A 19,911-nucleotide genomic window follows, 5' to 3' on the forward strand; every position below is an offset into this window, starting at 1 on the left:
GGTTTACTAGATAGGTTATCGAAGCTGCAAATATTGCTAATGTAACTTCTGAAGTCCTTCACAAAGGTTTGTCAATATTTAATTTAAAACTGAAACAATTCTATGTCTAGAGTTGATATCTATAACAGGTTTGCCAAAATGTTCTCATCATTAAAGCTGCATATCAACTTAGAGTTAATTCAGTTTGTACCCCTGTCAGATGGTGTGCTGATAAGGCTAAATAATGCTGTTTTACAGTGAGTAGATAGTACTTCCACGTACTGTAAACATTTGCACTGTAGTAGGCATTTAAGTTTTTAAAAAAATTATTGGATGTCATTCAATTGAGTGTAAAATGAATCTGCATTTACGCGAAGGTTTAGTTCTATTCACAGAATTGTGATGATACTGTACCACTTTCCAAATTCCTGCTCGCACAGTCTGAAGATTCACCAGTCAGTTCACAGCAATTCAGTAATGAGAGAATTGATTTTTTTTCTTCTGGCTTCATGGAGAACTGATTTGATAGTAGAAACGAGGGCACCTCTCTCTTGCTACATGTAAGGTTTGAGCTCTCTGTCTTAGTGACAGTTGGTGAAAGAACATTGCTGATTACGGACCTAAAGGAATTATTGGCAAGCACCAGCATGAAGACCCTTGGTGTTTCAAAACCTTTTTGTTCACACTCAAGATGCCTTCAGTCTGGTGAGATGTATTTTTAATTTCAGTGATTTCAATTAACCTTTAATTGATGATTTTATTTCTCACATCTGTATTCGTGAAACCAATATCGGCTCTGTTATACATTGCATTACATGTAAAATTCACTGCATCTGATAGGGGTAAGGTGCTAAAGGTATCCTGCTTTGATCTATGTAATTCTGGACAGCATGTACCTTATTTATAGCAATCAAATCATAAATATAGAATTGTCACTCAGCATGATCTGTTATATGCTTTTCCATGTAAACTATGTTTTATTTTTCCAGATGCTTTAGTTATTATATTGGTAACCATTTTGAAGAATTACAATAAAATATCAAGATATTATTCCATTTGTTCCCATGCTGTGATTGGTGAAACACAATGTTTAAATGCTAGCATCTGGTTGTTGTCCTAAATTCTACAATGTTTTGCCATATCAATACTTCCCACCTAGGGAGTACTGCAAGAACTGCAGAACACACTTACTGTAGTTGTTTTTAAATTGCTTTTTAAATATTGCAGACATGCAATGGAATGGAATTTTGTCATACTGAGATCAGGCTTCTCTGAGTATACAATTGGTCTTTCAGATCCTCAGATATGACACAACCATTGATATGTCATGCAGTCCTATATGAATTTGTATTACCAGCTCAGATACTGAAAGATATCTACTGTGTTGTTTTCTTTTTATTGCTTGTTAAAAGTGCAAAACTGCTGCCTCAGTCTCAATAGAGTTAAATGAGGAATTGTGTCAAGTACGTTTTGTAGTGCACTCTCTGGGCCATATTCTGATTTGTATATGTCTCCCTCACCCATTGACATTGAAAGTGTAGTCAGGGGAAACTATAATCTCTCAGCTACTGATGTGTAACTGAAAGGCTCTTTCACTAAGAGTCTATTACATTAGTTAAATAATGTGTAAACTTTATGAAAGCTGAATCTCCATTATAGATTGAAGTATGATTTTGCTGTCCATCCACGTTCGTCTCTAGGACATGGAGTTCCGTAAAAATAATAATGTGTGTGAAACTAAAGTGAAGAGGAATATCCTACATTTAATTTGCTTTGTAACTCTTGGTCACTTTTTAATCACATATTGGAGCTGCCATGTTTCTGGTGATTCTTTTATCTTTTTATGCAGAATTCCTTTCTGTCTGTTTTAAGGTGGTATGTGGAAAGTTTATTCACTTCAGTGAACTTCTTTACTGTTAAAAAGTCAATGTTAAGTTAGGCATTTTATATATAAATAACAGAAACTGTAGCATTTTAAAGCTTTAGACTCAATTAAAAACATGTTATAACACAACACAATTATAAATTAATTTTAGTAATTAACCACTACTGTAATTTTTTCATATCCTCAGATGTGTAGACTGCAAGTTGTATTTTCCATCTTAGCATCAATTTATTTTCTTTAAAGTTTTTAAAAATAAAATTGTCTATTAGTTTACAGCATAAATACATAACTGGATGTAATTATATTTCTATGGTAGAGGCTGCTGAAAATCATGCATGATTCAAAAGTGCTGCAGGCAAACCATCTATATCTAGCTCTGTGCTTATTGATCAGTAGCGAAAACTAATTAATAGCTGCATAAATATTTCCAGATGGCAGTTTAGAATGGGACAAAACAAGCAGTTAATTCTTCAATCAACATAGTGACAAGAGAACTTACTCTCAGTCAACTTCCTTCTGAATTACTACATTTATACACATATGTCTGCTATAGAAGCATTAGAGCTAATTTTATTGACATCCTACTATGGACATATGTTACTATGGACATCCTACTATGGACATATGGACATATGTTAGGTAAAGCATCCTTGAAGTTTGTATCTCCTGACCTACCTTTCTCTCAGTTGACCTGCCACAGGTTCAGGCCATTCATGAAAATAAAACTGACAATCCAATGTGCAACACAAGTAAATAACAGGCAGAAGACTTCCTATCCCATTGGTACTCTGAAAAGGAAATTTGAAGGGTGTGAAAGTGGTCTAGTGAATTGACATCCTGTACTATATTCTACCGGAATTGTTTTTCCCATCAAGTTGGAAAATATTGCCAAGACTTTTTTGTCTCAACCAAGTAGAAGGTGAGCAAGACTCGGAAATGAATGTCCGAAACAGAGTTGTTGTTTTGTGAACATCTATAAAAATAAAATTGGCTGGAATGAAAATTGGCTGCTGATTCGCTGTGAGTCCATTTCCCCCGACTGAAGTAGACCAGTCTCATCCCCACAGTTTCTGGCTGTTCTCAAGTTTAGACTTGAGGTTTGATCAGGTGCTGCGAACTGTGTGAGGTCCAGGTACAAAGCCATGATTCATTTCGGCCAATGCACCCAAAATGGGATTTCATCCAGCTGAACTAAAAGACAGTTGGGTGGAAGGTAGCATGATGTCTCTTTGTCTCTTTTAGAGGGATATGGGCCAAATGCAGGCCATTAGGACTAGTTAAGTTTGGGAAACCTGGTCAGCATGGACGAGTTGGACCGAAGGGTCTGTTTCCGTGCTGTATGACTCTATGATTCAATTTCAAAGTTTGCAGCTTCTGTAGGTATAAATATCCCAGCCCCCTTAGGAAAAGCAAGTATCCTCCAGCATTGCAAAGGAGTTGGAAAAATGAAACGTTTGAGACTTTGTTTATTTTGTCTTATGTCTGAGGAAGAAACATTAATGGAGTGCAAAACAAAAAAAGAAAATCTGGCATCAAACATTCATCTGTAGACCATGTTATTGGCCATTTCAGTTTATTCTGAAGCTGTCTGGATTCCCAGTTCCACTTACAGTGACGTTCACCTGTTCTCATTACATAAAAGCAGCAGCAAAGCCAAGCAGCTCCTCCAACCTGTTGTGCCATTCATTACAATCACTGGCGATCATCAGTCTTAGCTCCACTTTCCTGCCTGCTCCACCATTTCAATTCCCCAAGAGGACCAAACCTCTACCTCAAACTAAAATGTTATGATTAGATTCCCTTCAGTGTGAAAACAGGCCCTTCGGCCCAACCGACCCTCCGAAGAGTAACCCACCCAGACCCATTTCCCTCTGACTAATGCACCTAACACTCTGGGCAATTTAGCATGGCCAATTTACCTGATCTGCACATCTTTGGACTGTGGGAGGAAACCAGAGCACCCAGAGGAAACCCACACAGACACGGGGAGAATGTGCAAACTCCACACAGACAGTCACCCGAGGCTGGAATCAAACCTGGGACCCTGGCACTGTGAGGCAGCAGTGCTAACCACTGTGCCACTGTGCTGCCCCCCTGATATGAATGCCTTTGTTCAGGTGTGTGACCGATATGGACTTTACAGAGCCAGTCGCAAGCAGCAGGTAGATTAATCAAACCTGACATTCCATTGAATCCCTGTTTTGGTCACGTGCTGCCCATGTGTTCAACAATAGACCATCCACAAACCTCTGAGGTCAAGAATTCCAGAAAATTAACATTTTGAGTGAAATAATTTTTCTTCATTGCAGTCATAAATAACCAACTCCTAATCCACTGAATTGAGCTACCGGAAGGAACTTCTCAATGTTTATCCAGCGAAACCACTTCAGAACCTTATGCAATTTAATGAGATTGCTTCTTGTTCTTCTAAACTCCAGGCCGATTTACTCAGCCCCAGTTCATAGGACAATCTTTTCATTCTAGGAACCAGTTTAGCGAACCAGATGCATTACTTGCAGTGTAAACTATACCTATGCTTAAAAAAACCCAAACAACTACGAAATCAGAAACAAGAACAGAAATCGCTGGAAAACCTCAGCAGGTCTGGCAGCATCTGTGGAGAGAAATCAGAGTTAATATTTCACATCCAGTGACCCTTCTGCAGAAGAGGGGCCTAAAGAGGTTCTGATGAAGGGTCACCGGACCTAAAATGTTAACTCTGCTTTCTCTTCATTTTTCCAACGACTTCTGTTTTTGTATCTATACTTAAATATTGCAACTAAAACTGCACACATTAGACCAGGCGTAGGCTCAGGGCAGTCTTGTGTAACTCTAGCAAGACTTCCTTCATCTCGTACATTAAAACCTCGCAATAACGACCAACATGACACTTGCCTTCCTAATTGTTTGCTGTGCCCAATGTTAACTATCTGTTTCTTGCACAAATATGCACAAATTTCTCTGAACATCAGCAGAGACAAATTACAGACATTCTTTTGAAACACTCTTCTTTTTTTCTCCTGATCACCAAAGTGAATAAGTCCACAGTCACCCACATTATGCTTCACTTGCTTTTAGCCTAGCAACTTCATTAACTGATGCTTATAGATTAAGAATCAACTCTCAATGTGCACAGGAGTGAGTATGCCCCGAACTTCACCAAAATGTCCAAGATAATTCAGTCATGGGAACAGCCATTCAGAGAAACATCACCCCTATAAATAGAATGGACAGGATCTCTGGTCCTTCAACCACAGGCTAACTCTCACTCCCATTCATGGACAACGAACCTAACGGCAGCGAAATGGGTGAGAAGGTGGCAGTAAACGAGTCTGTTGAGCTGGAAGGTTTAGAGCTGGGCAGTTGCTGAGGCTGGAGGCATTGGGAAAGAAGCTGACACGGGGAGTGGCTTAGTGGAAATGGTGTTAGGGTGGTGAGCCCTAGAGTCTGGGGCTGTTGAGCTAGTGAGGCTAGGATGTAGAGGCTGAGAAAGAAAGTTGGGTTGGAGAGAGGAGATGGAAGTTGCATGGGTGTGGGAGGGGTAGTGGAGTGAATTGAGAGGCTGCATAGGAAAGGAAGAGGGGTGTAATGGGAGAAGGAGGAGTGCACAGGGGCATGGTGACTAAATAAGGGAGAAAGTAGTTTTAAATGAATATTTGTAATGAACACTGGATAATTCAATGCTAACTATTTTTGTTTATATATAGATTTACATTTATGTGTTGTTACATTTCAAATCATCTCACACACTTTGAATTACTTGAGGTGCAGTGGCTATGTGGATGACAAGAACACAATCATCTAGCTAGGACCTCACTTGTCCATGGAAGGCATACTTATATACAGTACTTATGATGACAGTTTTTTTTGTGTCAGTTGTCTTTCGCTATGTGATGTGATTTTCAATTTAATGGAGAAGTGATGATTATAATAATATTGTTGAATTCTTTTAATTGTGCCTCTTTGTTGTTCCAAATACCTCACATAGCAACACGAATACACAGGGTAACATTGCTATGACACTGCAACACCCAACAAAGGAGTCAGTGAGAATAATAAAAGTAGTCCATGGAAACCAAAAAGCAGCCTCCACCAATCAAAAGGTACCCATCAAGCAAACCCCAAAAGGAGCTCTCAAACAAAAAAATTGACCCCAGTTAAAAAAGGGCAGTGACTTGCAAATGTCTATGGTCTAGCAACAATTCAGCTCGTCTTTCTGGACGGGGAAAATGGGATGGATCAATATATAGAAGTAGGATGCAGATGTGAATTGTTTAAATTGTCTCCACTCCAACATACTAACTATCAGACTGTCCTGCATCATCCTTTTGAATCATTCAGTGCAACTTTTCAGTTATGGCTTGTAGCATGATATCGAGTGGGGATAAATTCCATAACTTGCTCAGAACCCCATGAACTGGTGTGAACCAAATTGCAGTCTATTGTCTGTAGCAATGGTCTCCACCAAAACAATTTTGCCAACAATTTATCTACAATGTCAATGACTGAAATGGTAGTTATGGAATTTGTTTGGCTATTTACAATGTAAATCATGAGCAGCAGGCAGAATTCATTGATTCCTTTGGGCTGCTTGCACTTTGCTTGAAATATCTACTTGAAGTTGTTCCCATAGTTTAGTTGGCCATGGAGTCAATAGTAGGAGTGCATGACATGGGTTTAATTGGTTTCTCATTGAGTGAACAAGTTACATAGTTCCTAATGAACTCTTCTATGCAGTGGTCAATTGCCGGCCACCAACCTGCTTCACGGGAGCATTGTTTGAGTTCAACAAAAGCATGTTGTTCTTGGGAAAGATGCAATATTTGTTGCTGTAGCAGTTTTGGTGTAACCAGTCCAGGTCTATACAGATTATAGTCATCAACAAACAATGTGAGTTTATTGTATACTGCGTCTTACAAGACCAGTTCTTCTCCAGTTTACAAAGCTAGTTACTTTTGAGGTACTTGATTACTTTCTGTGGTGCATGGTCAGTTGCTGATCCTGCCTCCAACTCCTTTCAGTCATATGCAAACTCACTGCAAACTCTTCAGTGTCACAGCATGATGCTGTCTGTGATCGCTGTCCACTTTGGCATGTAAGCTACTGAGTTGTATGCAGAATACTCAGCCTCAAAGTTATACCAATGAAGACAATCTGACCATCTATAGATTGGTAGAGGTTGAAGACCTAATCCTGGTGTAGTCAACAAGTAGTCAGTGCTTGGTGAAACAGTGTTGAGGGTAAACTTGTGTTGGAGAGATACCTATGGCAATGTTCACATGTGTGGATGCAGGCTAGGGCTGCGTGTTCTCCAACATAGCGTTTGTGTTCAGCTTCTGACAACAAGCTCACCCACTAACTGATGCTTTCTTCAATGGGCAGTCAGAGTGCAGCTCCAACTGGAGTTTCTCACCCAGCTGTTGAGACATTTTTCTGCACATGGTTTGAAATGCACGAGACTGCTGCCATCACTTGCAACATTTCAAACAAGGTATTTGCTGTCATAAAGACCATATCCTTTTATTTTGCTGTATTATTGATTGTGGACTGAAATAGGGACAGAACCATTTAAAAAGTCAATTCAGGGACTATTGCAATATCCTTAAAAGCAAGTTACTTGGCAGTCATTGTAAGTGCTGTTTACTTAGCTGTTGGTTCAAACAGTGGGATAGGTTAGTTATAGACAAGCTGAAGCCAGGAGGCTATGTACAAATGGAGATTCAGCTGGCCACATGTAACTGATTGGTTTTTACTGGCAGGTGGTTAGATAGCTGGGGAATGTGAATGTTCTGGTCAGAAACCATCAGACGTCTGCAAAGGAAGGAATTGTTTATTTTAGATTAGGTTACTTACAGTGTGGAAACAGGCCCTTCAGCCCAACAAGTCCACACCAACCCTCCGAAAAGCGACCCACTCAGATCTATTCCCCTACATTTACCCCTTCACCTAACACTACAGGCAATTTAGCATGGCTAATTCATCTAACCTGCACATCTTTGGTCTGTAGGAGGAAACCGGAGCACCCAAAGGAAACCCATGCAGACATGGGGAGAATGTGCAAACTCCACACAGACAGTTGCCTGAGGCAGGAATTGAACCCGGGTCTCTGGCGCTGTGAGGCAGCAGTGCTGACCACTGTGCCACCGTGCCACCCATAATTGTTTCTGCTTTGCAATAAGCAGCATCTCAAACCTGAAGATAGCCAGTTTATTTCTCTTCATTGATAGATATAGGATTTAATTTTAATTGAATTAGACCAGTTCACATCTTTGTAAGTGTGAACCAGCCACCCTGTGAACGAGGATCACTTACTTCTTAATTTTCCTTTTGGTCTTTACTTCTTCTTGGTCTGGCCTCCAGATAAATTAACTGGATTGTTATCCTGTCTTACCAATAACTTTCCTCTTGTCACCTTTAGGAAGTATGTTATTGACCACAGACTAAAATAATCAAGCAATGTGTAAGGATCTGTGATCAGACATGTTGAATCAAACACTACAACTTCCCTGGTTACAATGTACCAACTTGAAAATGTTCTGTAATGAACTGTTCTCTGCTTCATGTCAAATTGCCAATCCTTGACTCATGTTAATATACTCCATGAGCCCTTTGGATATACAAGTAAAATACATCTGCAAGTTCTCTTTTTTCAATTCTGCTGGTTATACTCTAAAAAACGAATAATGTTTTGAAACCCAATTTTCTTTTCATAAAACCATGTTTATTTTTCTGAACAAACTGTTTTTGTCAGCAATTACTAAGACTTCCATAATAATGGATTCCAGCATTTTCCCAAAGACTGATACTAAGTGAATTGATCTGGAGTCCATTTCTCACTCTCTCTCTCTCTCTCTCTCTTCTTCCTTGAATAGCAGAGGTACATTTGATCACTTGCAATTCACTGGAAACATCCTAAAATCTAGAGAACTCCAGGAAATTTTAACCACTATCTTTGTAGCTGCCCCTTATCGATCTCAAGGATGCAGACCAGCAGGTCCTGGGGATTTGATTGACTTTAGTCCTTTCATATTCTCCAACATGTTTTCCCTTCCTATGTTAATTACATTATGCTCCTGACTCATTTTAGCCAAAGCTTCAACTAGATTTCTAGAACGTAACTTAGGTCATCCATTGTGAAGGCAGATACAAAGCGTGGAATTTAATGAATGTGTTACTTAAGTGTCTTATTTAACACCTGGATTACATATTCCCTGCCCAGACCTTGGTCCGGGAGAATCCGCACACTTCCAAATTCATCTCGATGGGAGGGTACTAACTTCTCATCAAAAATATCTGTTCAATGTGTCAGCCATCTCCTGTATCCACAGGACAATAACTCGGACTGCAAGGAACCAATCTTTATTTTAGATAATCTCATTGGCTGTATTTAAATATGTTTTAAATATTTTATTATATTCAAACATCTAAATATAAGTTAATATCTGCATTTAAATCCTTCCTAGTTTCCTCTTATTCCATCTTTTAATCAATTTTTTGAAGGGTCTTTGTGATCTTCTAAAACATTCCTAATCTTCAATGTTTGCTGCTATTTTCTCACACATTAAAAGCCTCATCTCTTAATCTAATATTATCTTTAAGTTCCTTAGTGACCCATGGAAGGATTTTACTTGCTGTGCTTGTGTTTTTAAATGGAATACACTTCTGTTGAACATTTTGAAACTTTTGAAACGTTTCCCACTGTTTAATTATTGCATCTTTGAATCTATTTACCCAATCTGCCTTAGCCAACTCTCCCCTCATGTGTATGCAATTGCCTTTGTTTAGGATTCTTGTTTGAGGCTGGGGTATGTTACTTTCAAGTGTAATATGGAACTCAATTGTGATCACTTGTCCTCGGTGGGTTTTTAACTCTAGACCTATTCACTTCACAATGCCAGATCTAAAATAGCTTTATTCTGCAATATATTGCTTAAAATAAATTCACTATGCTAATTCCTGAGGAGAAGGAGCTGATTTATCAGAACGGCTAAAAATAATTAGGTCTTTATTCATTAGAGTTTGGAAGAATGGGGGATGATCTTATTGAAACACCCAAGATTCTGAGGGGGCTTAACAGGTCCAAATAGAGGAGATACTTCCATTACTGAGGGAGCCTCAAATGAGGAGCTGTAGCAACAGATGAAGGGGACACTCATTTGAAACTGAAATGGAAATAAAGTTATTCTTCCAAAGAGTAATGAATGTTTGGGAATCTTTATCCTGGAGAGATGTGGAGGCTAGATCACTGAAAGTATTTGAAGAGAACATGACTGGGTAAGGATGACTATTCTGAGCTGGTGTGAAAGAAAAGCAAGGGCTTGTGTCAGGGTAGCCATGATCGTATTGAATGGGGAGGCAGGGGTGAGGGACTGAACTGTCTTTTCCTGCCTCCATTTCTTATCTTCTGATACAGTTCCTCATAATTATTACATTGCCTCGTTTACAAGCTCCAATCATTTGTTGCTTAAGACTCTGCTGTGACATATCTATTGTTCCAATCAATATTTTCTGATCCATGCCAATCCTGATCTCTTCCATATTGGTTATGCTTCCTGACCTGATGATCCAAGATCCTTTCCCAGTACAATCTTTACTGTGAGGGTTATTCTTCCTCCTTCTCCATTCTGTCTATCTGTTTGAAATGTTGCGTACTTTTCATTTCCAAGCTATAAGTAGGAGTCTTTAATAGTGGAAACAGGGGATGGTTCCTACTGTGTTACTAAAAATATTTATGGGGAACATAATTCAACGCTCAAAGGAATTCTACTCCCTGATATGTTTGCTTCATCACGTCTTTACTTAATATTTGAAGATGGAAGAGGTATATCAGAGAAAGCATTGTTGTTAATGGCAGCCTCAGTAGGAGTGGAATAAAGAATATCCCAGAAAGAGACATAGCCCAGAAAGAGACAGGCACAACTGAGAGCCATGGTGACACCTTTCACTTGGAGAGAATTAAAGGAGACGTTGTTCAAATTGTGAATGGGCTCCACCAAATGGAGGAGGGTGATGGATGGGAAAGAAGTGGGAAGCAATCAGACCATCCTGATGGGGATGGATGGGTAAAGGGATTGCACACATATGATGAAAAGGGTAAATCCAGAAATATGGGAATTGTGGAACCAACATAAAGCATCAGAAGTGTGCATGAATGTAAGTGGGGAAAGGCTGAACAAAGTGGGGACAAACAATCGGGATGAGATAGGAAAAGATAAGTTCAGTGGGGCAGGAAAAGACTGAAACAATGGATCTGGCAGAGCAATCCTGATAGTGGAGGTAGAAGTTGGTTATGCAGGACTGGTGGACTATTAGGTGAGAAGCTGTGGGGAGGCATTGCCTGTGATGAAATCAATGACAGTCCTGGAAACTACAGCCTGATGTTCAATGATGGGTCATGACCCAGGGAGAGAAGGAGGAGGTGTCTTTGAGTTGGCACTCTTTTCTTCAAGGTAGAGGTCAGCATGCTAACAGCCAAATGAGAACAGCACCTTCTTATCAGCAGCTTGGATAACCATGTTAGATCTGAAAGAAGGAAGTGTAGCAAGCTCAGAGAATGACAGATTAGAGAGGGTGAAGGGAGCAGATAAATTATGGCAGCCCATTTCCCATTGGCAGTTTTCGATGAAGAAATCAACTGCAGGCAAAAGGCCTGAGGGAGAGGCCTGGGTGGAGGGGGTGTTTTGGAGTCAGGTGAAAGCGTATGGATGGCAGGAAGAGGATTCCTATCCAAAGAAAATGGGTACAGAGGTGAAGACAAACAAAAAAGAGTGGAACATCTTTATGTTCACAAAATTCATTCAACTCTTCTACTTGGTCCTCCTCTCCCTGTGTCTACACCATGACAAACACAAATGTCCAGCCCTTTTCAGTTCTGAAGAAGAGCCATACACAACTTGAAACATCAACTCTGTGTCTCTCTTCACAATCACTCATATGGAATGAGCTGCCAGCGGAAGAGTTTGAGGCAGATTGTTACAACGCGGAATAAACCTCACTGAAAGATTAAATTTCCTACAGTGTGGAAACTGGCCCTTTGGCCCAAGCCAACCCCCCAGAAAGTAACCCACACAAACCAATTTTCCTCTGACAAATATACCTAACACTATGGGCAATTTAGCTTGGCCAATTCACTTGATCTGCACATCTTTGGACTGTGGGAGGAAACCCACGCAGACACAGGGAGAATGTGCAAACTCCACACAGACAGTCACCCGTGGCTGGAATTGAACCTGGGACCTAGTGGTGTGAGGCAGCAGTGCTAACCACTGAGCCACCATGCCACCAAACCTCAGGCTGTAATCTGTTAAAATTTGGGAGGCAAAAAACTATTTAAAGTAAAAATTAACAACTTTATTATTTAAGTCCAACAGAGAATATTGAAACCAATAACTATTTACAACTCCTTTCTCTTAAACCTATCTTTTACCTTCCACTCTACAATATTAGTCCGATAAAAAATCCCGATTAAGCTTTACAAAAAAAAATCATGTTTCAAAACCTGTCAGCTTTGCCGATTCTCCTTTGTAGATTTTCCTTTGAAGATTTTCTCCTAGTTGGCCTTGATATTCTGCTGTGCAAATTCCTTCCCCAGCCAGGTACCTTTCAGACAGCTCTTTAGCTGGCGGTCTACACTTGTTGGTCTTTGGGAGTTCTTCCCTTAACTGTTCAAAATGTACAGTTTTATATCCCAAAACATCTGATCATTTCATTGGTTTTGATATTATCAAAATACTAAATTCAAATTTGATTGGATTTTGGTATCTTGGGGCAGAGTTGAAACTAATTGGCCAAATTTAAATTTGTTTTTGTTTCATGGCAACCCCCACTTCTGCTATTTGTTTTAACCAAGTATTACATTATTACCTTGTTCAGGGCTCTCTGTGCTTTATCAGTCCTTGCTAGCTTTTCAACTCTCAAAGGTACAGTACACCTCTACACCTTAAAAGGCACTTGGACAAATACATGGATAGGAAATGTTTAGAAGGATATGGGCCATGTGCATGGAAATGGGGATGGACATTTTGGTGGGCATGAGCCAGTTTGGGCTGAAGGGCCTATCTCTGTGCTGTAGGATTCTATGACTCTATGCTGCTGGACCTGCTGAGTTCCTCCAGCCATTCTCACTCACATTGAAGATGATTACCAAACGAGATGGGGCAGTGAATTTGGGAACTCAGCACTTCATAAATGAACAAATTTAAATGGAAAAATGGACAGAATAAAAGCAGATAAAACCTGCGCCCACACCTCCTCCCTCACCTCCATCCAAGGCCCTAAAGGAGCCTTCCACATCCATCAAAGTTTTACCTGCACATCCATTAATATCATTTATTGTATCCGTTGCTCCCGATGCGGTCTCCTCTACATTGGGGAGACTGGACGCCTCCTAGCAGAGCGCTTTAGGGAACATCTCCGGGACACTCACACCAATCAACCACACCACCCTGTGGCCCAACAGTTCAACTCCCCTTCCCACTCTGCCAAGGACATGGAGGTCCTGGGCCTACTTCACCGCCACTCCCTCACCACCAGATGCCTGGAGGAAGAACGCCTCATCTTCTGCCTCGGAACACTTCAACCCCAGGGCATCAATGTGGACTTCAACAGTTTCCTCATTTCCCCTTCTCCCACCTCACCCCAGTTCCAAACTTCCAGCTCAGCACTGTCCCCATGACTTGTCCTACCTGCCTATCTTCTTTTCCACCTATCCACTCCACCCTCCCCCCGCCCCCGACCTATCACCTTCATCCCCTCCCCCACTCACCTATTGTACTCTATGCTACTTTCTCCCCACCCCCACCCTCCTCGAGCTTATCTCTCCACGCTTCAGGCTCTCTGCCTTTATTCCTGATGAAGGGCTTTTGCCCGAAACGTCGATTTTACTTTTCCTCGGATGCTGCCTGAACTGCTGTGCTCTTCCAGCACCACTAATCCAGAATCTGGTTTCCAGCATCTGCAGTCATTGTTTTTACCAACTCTAATTTATAACACATTGGAAGATGATATTAGCAACAAATGTTCCTGGATAGTATTGAAATAGCTGTGGATGAAGTTGAGAAAGATCATGGTGTTTTAGAATTCTCAATGTCCAACATGGGAAGTTTAGAAAAAAAAACATTGTTTACAACATTTTATGTCCCTCAAGAACATTCTGTCAAAGATCCAGTGTACAGTTAGCACAACTTTGTAGAAATCTACTTGAATTAAGGACAGGTAGCTTTAACATATTTCTTGGTCCTTACAGCTACCTCAATTAACAAGACTTCTCAGATTTTCTTTGATTATCATTTTACTATGATCCATGATCTCAGAGTAAACAATGTCTTCAAATGATCATTATTAAAGTCAATCTATGTAAGCTTGTCTATATAAAAGAGCCTACCATCTCTCAACACAGAATCCAACTGTTCTTAAATGATTCCATATTTCTTGCATTCATTACCATAATCATTACTGAAATGTACTTTTTAATTTCTGCTTGAAAGAAGAATGTCCTGTCAATCAATGCCCAATTTGCTTTTCACCAGTTCAAATTTGTGTTTCTTTGCTCTAATTTCATGTCAACGCTCCACATTTATATTTTCTGTACCATTTAATACTTTATATACATCCCCAAGATAATTCCCTTTTCAGTCATTTCTCAAGCATACACCCATTTGTCAGTTGGGTTATCACGAACTGACAAAGGTCCTACTCGGGAGGTAAGTGGGAAGGGTCTCAAGATGGCTCCAAAATAACAGGCCTGATGACAGAAGGTTGGACAGGAGCCAATCTTCTGTGGCAGACAGACCAGCAATCCAATAACTGAAGCCAAGCTGGTTCAAGCACAAGGTTACTGTGAGGGCTGGTATTGATCAGCCAGCCTGACTGGCACTGCACAATATGATAGATAGATAGCACTGAAATTCGAAGACCTAGCAAGTAGAGTCTTTCTGACTAGATGTGTAGCTGGAAGGTTATGATGTGACACACTCTGTTTAGATTGTACTGCAAGGCTTCCCAAACCAGACTGATGCATGCATGAGAACGCCAGTTTCAGCAAAGCCCAGGCCATTGATGTTTTGACACAGCACTAGTAGGGCATGTTCCGTTTACAGTACTCCTTTGAATTGTTTTAATGTGATGATAAAATAATGATGGCCAAGCAGTACATAAATTCAGCTGTGCGCTAAACATTTAATTGACCACTGCACTGGTTACAGAGCATCATGATGATCCTCTCTTTACTGAAAAAGGAAGAAAGAACCTCATGTTTCAATGAACCTGCCCAGAATACAATCTGGCCATTTGTAGAAAGATATTTGTCTCCTTTTTTCCAAAGAACCTGAATATAGATGCCATTGAGATTCCCATAATCCATGACTCTGAACCCCACATAGGAGATATCAGGGCAGCTGACCAGAGAATGTTTCCCGAATAATGTGGAGACATATATAGGAAAAATGCTTTTTCCATCAGTGGCAAATCAACTTATTGACAAATCAAGCTATGTAATTTCAAAAAATGACCCAATTAATGACTATCAAAAGTTCAATTTCAATAATTGCTTTGATGTTTCACAAACAAATTAACACTCCTTCGAGTGGTGGCAATAATACATGCCTCAGAGTGACCCACTCTTAGTATTCACAGTAACTTGTCCACAATGACTCAAGCATAATAACAGCCAGAATTCAGTCATTTTAACATGTTTGATGCTGCAAATTCCCCCTCATTAACATCCAGTACCTCCATTGGGAAATATCCCTAAGATTAGCCAAGTCATATTCATTAACACAATACTATCAGTTAACTTCCAGGCTTTTCCAAAATTCATCTCTGGGTATATCTTGTACCACTGATGGAATGGATCTACACTGAAATATGATAATTTGACAGCGAGTGACTCTAAAGTCTGACAGGCCATGTCAATGGTTAAAAAGCCCTTCTGCTGATCCCTGCTTACTTCTCCTTCATTTTACAACTCCTGTCTCCCCCACCCCTGCCTTTATACCTAATGCCCCAATCTCTGCCTTATGGAACATCAGTTGACAATAGCTGTGGGGGGAAGAAAAGGCAGAAAATGACAACTTGGGCAGTGACAACTTCAGTCTCTACTTACTAGATACAGTTCAGTAGTCTACTACTCAGTTAATATTGACTGAGATTAATGAAGATTGAATAGCATAGCTATCATTCTAGATTTGCACCTACTGTTGCTAAGGGACATTTAGAAGAACACATACATATACACCCCTGCTCCAATCTACTGCACTGTGATCAAACATTAATGCAACATCTCTGTGTTTACAAGTTCACACGCAAGTTGTTTGTTGCATTTCATGCTCTTCAGTGAATGAGAAACATTTTGTTTAAACTGACCTGATTGATTGTATAAGGATTTGAAGTTCACTCAACCATGTCTATTCAGTAGCTTGTGAATGCCTCCAAATGCCATTGATACCAATGAGGTGTGCACTGCAAGGAAACCTGCACGGTGGCCAATTCTCATTCGACAAAATGCAAATTCAGGCAACATATTTAGCAGAAGAGAAGCAAGCAATCAGTATTCACAGAATCTTCCTTGATTTTGAAAAAGAATATTTAGAAGGAAGCACAAATAGAAAATGTAATTCAACCCTGATGAAGTTAAAAATCATGCAACACCAGGTTATAGTCCAACAGGTTTAATTGGAAGCACTAGCTTTCGGAGCGACGCTCCTTCAACCACCTGATGAAGCAGCGACGCTCCGAAAGCTAGTGCTTCCAATTAAACCTGTTGGACTATAACCTGGTGTTGTGTGATTTTTAACTTTGTACACCCCAGTCCAACACCGGCACCTCCAAATCATAACCCTGATGAACACATCACTTCTCAGGCAGGAATCTACACATTGAATGAAGACGGTACTATTGAATGTGAGTCAAGATTAGATTGGTGCTGGAAAAGCACAGCCAGTCAGGCAGTATCCGAGGAGCAGGAAAATCCTCGGATGCTGCCTGACCTGCTGTGCTTTTCCAGCACCACTCTAATCTTGACTCTGATCTCCAGCATCTGCAGTCTCACTGTCGCCTTTGCATTTGACTTGAGTGGACTGGATAGAGAAGACATGTTTTTATCAATTAAAATTTTAAAACCATATTATATTCCATTTTGAAGAATTTTAAACCTAAAGGCACCTGCATCAAATGGTGAATTCTTTTTATTTTAAAACTGAAGAGTACTGTGGTACATTCAGGACTTCAAGCTTAAGAAGGTAAGAACTAGGAGCAGGAGTAGGCCATCTGGCCCTTCAGGCTTGCTCCGCCAGTCAATATGATCATGGCTAATCTTTTCATGGCCTCAGCTCCACTTACCTGCCCTCTGACCGTAACCTTTAATTTCTTTACTGTTCAAAAATGTATCTATCTTAGCTTTAAAAACATTTGCTGAGGAAACCTCAACTATTTCACTGGGCAGGGAATTCTATAGATTCACAACCATATAAGCCATAACTATTAAATTAACCCGCGGCAGTGTTTGTAGAGGAATAAGATGGTGTCATTTTCTGGATCTGTAGATTGTGAAGGAGCAAAAATGGCCTTTAATAGAGTGATACGTACTTCTTGTCAGATGTGGGAGTTTAAAGAGAGTTTAAGGGTCACTGTGGATTATATCTGCCGTAAAAGCTGTTGGCTGCGAATCTTAGCAGATCGAATGGATTGGTTGGAGAGGCAGTTAGAAGCAATGAGGAATTTGCAACAGCAACAGTATGTGATGGATGGCAGTTATAGGAAGGGGGAGGGAAAGAATCAGATACAGTCAAACAGTCACATAGATAGGTTAACTCCAGGAAGGGTAAGAGAGGTAGGCAGCTAGTGCAGGAGTCTTCTGTGGATATACCCATTTCAAACAGGTATGCTGTTTTGGAAAAAAAGGGGGTGCTGGATTCTCAGGGGAACGTAGCATGAACAGCAAAGTTTCTGGTATTGAGACTGGCTCTAATGCATTGAGGGGTCCGTCGGGTTCCAGGAGATCAATTGTGTTAGGGGATTCTGTAGTCAGAGGCACAGGCAGATGTTTCTGTGGCCAGTAGCGAAAAATCAGAATGGTGTGTTGCTTCCCTGGTGCCAGGATCAAGGATGTCTCAGGGAGGGTGCAGAATGTTCTCAAGGGGGAGAGGGGCCAGCAAAAGGTCATTGTCCACATTGGAGCCAACGACATAGGAAGGGAAAAGGTTGAGACTCTGAAGGGGGATTACAGAGAGTTAGGCAGAAATTTAAAAAAGAGGTCCTCAAGGGTAGTAATATCTGGATTACTCCCAGTGCTACGAGCTAGTGAGGGCAGGAATAGGAGGACAGAGCAGATGAATGTATGGCTGAGGAGCTGGTGTATGGGATAAAGATTCACATTTTTGGATCATTGGAATCTCTTTTGGGGTAGAGGTGACCTGTACATAAAGGACAGATTGCACCTAAGTTGGAAGGGGACTAATATACTGGGAGGGAAATTTGCTAGAGCTGCTTGGGAGGATTTAAACTAGTAAAGTGGGAGTGGGGGGGGGGGGGGGGGGGGGTGCGGTGGGGTTGGGACCCAGGGCGATATTGAGGAAAGGGGACAATCTGAGACTGGTACAGGTGAGAACAGAAGCGAGTCAAACATTCAGGGCAGGCAGGGACAAGGTAGGACTAATAAATTAAATTGCACTTATTTCAATGCAAGGGGCCTAACAGGGAAGGCAGATGAACTCAGGGCATGATTAGGAACATGGGACAGGGATATCATAGGAATTACAGAAACATGGCTCAGGGATGGACAGGACTGGCAGCTTAATGTTCCAGGATACAACTGCTATAGAAAGGATAGAAAGGGAGGCAAGAGAGGAGGGGCAGTGGCGTTTTTAATAAGGGATAGCATTACAGCTGTGTGGAGGGAGGGTATTCCCGGAAATACATCCAGGGAAGTTATTTGGGTGGAACTGAGAAATAAGAAAGGGATGATCACCTTATTGGGATTGTATTATAGACCCCCTAATAGTCAGAGGGAAATTGAGAAACAAACTTGTAAGGAGATCTCAGCTATCTGTAAGAATAATTGGGTGGTTATGGGAGGGGATTTTAACTTTCCAAATATAGACTGGGACTGCCAAAGTGTTAAAGGTTTAGATGGAGAGGAATTTGTTAAATGCGTACCAGACAATTTTCTGATTTAGTCTGTGGATGTACCGACTAGAGAAGGTGCAAAACTTGACCTACTCTTGGGAAATAAGGCAGGGCAGGTGTCTGAGGTGTCAGTGGGAGAGTACTTTGGGGCCAGCAATCATAATTCTATTAGTTTTAAAATAGTGATGGAAAAGGATAGACCAGATGTAAAAGTTGAAGGTCTAAATTGGAGAAAGGTCAATTTTGACGGTATTAGGCAAGACCTTTCGAAAGATGATTGGGGACAGATGTTCGCAGGTAAAGGGACGGCTGGAAAATGGGAAGCCTTCAGAAATGAGATAACGAGAATCCAAAGAAAGTATATTCCTGTCAGGGTGAAAGGACAAGCTGGTAGGTATAGGGAATGCTAGATGACTAAAGAAATTGAGGTTTTGGTTAAGAAAAAGAAGGAAGCATATGTCAGGTATAGATAGGATAGATCGAGTGAATCCTTCAAAGAGTATAAAGGAATTAGGAATATAGTTAAGACGGAAATCAGGAGGGCAAAAAGTGGTCATGAGATAGCTTTGGCAAATAGAATTAAGGAGAATCCAAAGAGTTTTTACAAATACATTAAGGACAAAGGGTAATTCGGGAGAGAATAGGGCCCTCAAAGATCAGCAAGGCGGCCTTTTTGTGGAGCTGCAGAAAATGGGGGAGATACGAAATGAGTATTTTGCATCAGTATTTACTGTGGAAAAGGATATGGAAGATATAGACTGTAGGGAAATAGATGGTGACATCTTGCAAAATGTCCAGATTACAGAGGAGGAAGTGCTGGATGTCTAGAAATGGGTAAAGGTGGATAAATACACAGGACCTGACTATGTGGGAAGCTAGAGAAGTGATTGTTGGGCCTCTTGCTGAGATATCTGTATAATTGATAG

General features: G+C 40.6%; 1 protein-coding gene across 2 annotated transcripts in view; it reads left to right on the forward strand.

The window, feature by feature from the left end:
* The first annotated feature begins 598 nt into the window (after positions 1 to 598).
* The window catches only part of LOC122549656 (retinoic acid receptor beta), a 510,173-nt gene continuing 490,860 nt past the window's right edge, over positions 599 to 19,911 (forward strand). The window contains exon 1 of one of the 2 annotated variants that reach the window (XM_087986905.1): positions 599 to 684. The gene's annotated coding sequence lies outside the window, so the exon portion shown is untranslated. The remainder of the gene's footprint in view (positions 685 to 19,911) is intronic. The other variant, XM_087986906.1, reaches the window with a different exon arrangement.

Source organism: Chiloscyllium plagiosum, unplaced genomic scaffold, assembly GCF_037043375.1.
Source record: "Chiloscyllium plagiosum isolate Xiang-an unplaced genomic scaffold, Cpla_swu_hap1 HiC_scaffold_5, whole genome shotgun sequence".
Taxonomy (NCBI): domain Eukaryota; kingdom Metazoa; phylum Chordata; class Chondrichthyes; order Orectolobiformes; family Hemiscylliidae; genus Chiloscyllium; species Chiloscyllium plagiosum.